The following is a 4,115-nucleotide window of genomic DNA, read 5'->3' as shown; positions in this document are numbered from 1 at the left end:
GGGAGGCAGAGGCAGGTGGATCTCTGTGAGTTCCAGGACAGCCTGGTCTACATAGTGAGTATCAGGGCACCGGGGTCTACAGGGAGACCCTGTCTCAAAAAGACAAAAAAGAAAAAGCAACATGGGGCTGGAGAGACGGCTTAGAGGTTAAATACTAGGTGTTCTTGCAGAAGACCCGGGTTCAATTCCCAGCACCCACATAGCAGCTAACAACTGTCTGTAAGTCCAGTTCCAGGGGATTTGACAGCCTCTTCTGTCCTCCATGGGCATTGCATGACACATGGGGCACTTACCTACATGCAGGCAATACACACACACACACACACACACACACACACACACACATACACACACACACATAAAAAAGTAAAAATAATGATGATAATAAAAAGTTTAAAGATGCCGGGCGTGGTGGTGCATGCCTTTAATCCCAGCACTCAGGAGGCAGAGGCAGGCAGATCTCTGTGAGGTCAAGGCCAGCCTGGTCTACATAGTTCCAGGACAGCTGGGGCTACAGGGAGACCCTTCTCAAAAAGACCAAAAAAAAAAAACAAAACAAAACTTTAAAGAAAAAAGAAATATATCAGCTCATCTCACCTACACATACACAGAAAGAGAGACAGAGACAGAGACACAGAGAGAGAGACTTTCACTGTTGCTGTTACAGTTTTTGGTTAAGAAGCAGAGATTTCACCTAAAATCTTTATGGCCAGTTGTGGTAGCAACACATCTTTAATCCCAGCACTCAAGAGGCAGAGGCAGGTAGATTTCTATGAGTTCAAGGCCAGTATGGCGTATACAGTGAGTTCTAGGCCAGTCAAGGCTACATAATGAGACCTTGTCTCCAAACCCCCCAAAACAAACAATACCCCCCTCCCCCAGCTGGTCCCTTTTCTTCCCCAAAAGGAAACATCTCTATGGTACATGTATGATGCATGTATGATTTGGCCTGTTCAACTACATTCTTGCCCTGGTCTCCTTAGGCCCCTTCCCAAGCCTAGATAAATTATTCTTTTCCAAAGTACAACCCAGCATGATCTTGGTATTTTACAGTTGGGATTGAGGGAGTGTGGGGGCCGAGGCAAATTATTTACTCTTCTGTGGTCCTAAACATTTTCAGATAAGAGCTAGGTAAACTAAAAGTGTCTTTCAATGCAGAAGAAAGCTGGGCGGTTAAGGCAGGGCAGCTTCTAGACTAAGCATGGCTGAAGAGGCTGTTTCTATGTGAACATTTCAGGGGTGTTTTTGCACATGTCATGCAACTTCTACCCTGTGGCCCACCTTGCTTGCTGTCGCTCTGACCACCTGATTCTCACAATGCCCCAGTCATCCACTTTCTTCTAGGAAAGGCAGCTCTGATTCCACATTTGGGTTTATGAATTTTTAATGAAGATTTTCGGTTGTCGTATAAGATAATGGATTTTATTATGCCATTTTCAGACCTATGTGTCACTAGGGTTTGCCCTCGTTCGTTTTCCTCCAATGCCCCCCTCCCCCAGCTGGTCCCCTTTCTTCCCCAAATAGTCTTCCTTTCTGCTCCCTTATCATGGTCATCCCATCACCTTCTCTTCCCCACTGAACATCTTTTCCTCTCATGATTCCCTTTCTAGTTTTGTGACCTATGTGGGCATGCGCACATGCACACGCATGAGAACACACATAATTTTTAAAAGATTTATTTGTTTTGAGACAGGGTCTCCCTGTAGTTACAGCTGGCCTGGAGCTCAATATGTAGACTAGGCTGGTTTCAATCTCACAGAGATCCACCTGCTTCTGCCTCTGCCTCTGGAGCGCTGGGATCAAAGGCGTGTGCCACCATGCCCAGCTAAAAGATTTTTTTAATGTTTATGTATTTAGCATATAAAGGCATTTGTCACCAAGCCTGATGACTTGAGTTCCATCCCTGGAATGGAATGGGAAGCAAGAACTGACTCTAACAATCTATCTTTTGATGCCCACACATGTGGCATGGCACAACCCTCCCCCCCCCAAATAAATGCCTCAGAATCCCATGTATAGATGTACCACATTTTCTTCATGGATTCATCATTTCTTGGCTTTGTGAATGCACAGTAGTAATAAACATGGGTGTGGAGTGCCTCTGTGTATAAGCCCAGGAGCAGTCAATAAACATGGGTGTGAAAGCATTTCTTAGAGTCCTTTGTGTATATTCCCAGGGGTAGTACAGTTGGCTCATATAGTAGTTCTATTTTCAGCTTTAAAAATATTTTAATATGGGTCTGGAAAGATGGCTCAGAGGTGAAGAGCACTGACTGCTCTTGCAGAGGACCTGGGTTCTATTCCAAGCACCCACATGTTGGCTAACAACCTCTGTAACTCCAGTTCCAGGGGATCTGACATCGTCCTCTGACCTGTTTGGGCATTGCACGACATGGGTGCACTTACATATATAAAGGTAATGCACTCATATACATAAAATAAAAATAACAAAATATTAAATACATATATATATTTATTTATTTAGGCCACCACGCCTGACCTAAAATTTATATTGTTAGGTTGGGCATAGTGGTGCATGCCTTCAATTTTGGCACACAGGAGGCAGAGTGTCTCCCAATTGGCTAGTTCCTCCAATGGGCGGGGCCTGATGTGGAGCACAGACTACGAAGGGGCTGCTGGGAGCCATCTTGGAACAGAAGCCGCGAGCCATGGGGAAGCTGCGAGCTGCGCTGCGGGAACATGCGTGCTGCAGCTCAAGGACAGAATGGCCCGACACTTATGGACCTGGGGCGAGATCGCAGGCCCCTGAGGTGTGAGTGAATGCTAGTGGTGACTATGGTAGTCACAGGCACAGTCTCATATGGTGGGCTCTGAGCACTGGGTACTCATTCCTTTGTAAGTTAATAAACTCACATAAAATATATTACATGGTTTGTCTGATCGCGCAGGAGACACAGAGGGAATTCGGGCGACAAAACTGGTGTGGTCAGCAGGATAAAGGAACCACAGCCTTGGGCATGTGGGCCTCAGAAAGCAGTGCTGTTCCGCTGCCCCTGTGGTGGGTCAGCTGGGCTCTGAGTCCCAAATCCAGGAGAGAAGCCAATCAAAACCCATATGCTTAATGGGGTTAGGGACAGTCATGTGGGTTATACAATGGATCATAAAATCTGTAACTATAAAGAGGCCAGCCACGCAGAAGCATGGGCCACAGCTATGTTGTGAATGTGGGGATATGTTGCGGGTATGTGAGATAGGTTAAAGGTTACCCAAAGGCTAGAAAATCTTTTATCTGCTCTGGATCCAAAAGGAGAACTGAGAGAGAGAGAGAGAGAGAGAGAGAGAGAGAGAGCACTTTGCGTGCTAAAAGCTGTGTCGCCGGCAGGGAAGGCTGAAAAGGCTGAGCTGGCAGACCCAGGTGCAGAGCTGGAGAGAGAAAAGGTGGACTTGTTAACCTGTGTAAAGTCCAAGGACTCAGAGAAAAAGATAATAGTAAAAAGTTAAAAAAGCCAACTGTGCTGTAGCTAGGAAATATTCCATGCTAGAACCGTTAAAACTAGGAAAAAGTTTCAAGCAAGCAAGCAGAGAGCCCCTGGCCACGTGGCTTATGAGAGTATGGGACATGGGAGCAAATGATGTCAGTCTAAGTCCTTCAGAAGCTTCACAGCTGAGTTATACAACCACCCATCCGTCCTTGTGATATAGGCTGTTCAACCTAGGCCAATGCAGGGGGGAGCAGTCCTTAATGAGGTGGCTGGTTGAAGGCATTTAAGATACATGGTTGTCACCAAGGGAAACTAACTTGATTATCAGGGGCTGGAGGACGATAAAGGAGGAGCAGGCATTCCTGAGAGAACTAGGTATGAGAAAAGCAATATATGACGTCCAGTTCACTGGGCCAGATGAGACTGTGTTCACCAGAGCTATGAAAGAAAGCCTAATTCAATGAGGTGGCTGGTTGAAGGCATTTAAGATACATGGTTGTCACCAAGGGAAACTAACTTGATTATCAGGGGCTGGAGGACGATAAAGGAGGAGCAGGCATTCCTGAGAGAACTAGGTATGAGAAAAGCAATATATGACGTCCAGTTCACTGGGCCAGATGAGACTGTGTTCACCAGAGCTATGAAAGAAAGCCTAATTCAACTGGGATCTCT

Source organism: Nannospalax galili, unplaced genomic scaffold, assembly GCF_000622305.1.
Source record: "Nannospalax galili isolate Female #2095 unplaced genomic scaffold, S.galili_v1.0 scaffold710, whole genome shotgun sequence".
NCBI lineage: Eukaryota > Metazoa > Chordata > Mammalia > Rodentia > Spalacidae > Nannospalax > Nannospalax galili.
Note: the sequence above shows the minus strand (reverse complement) of the source record.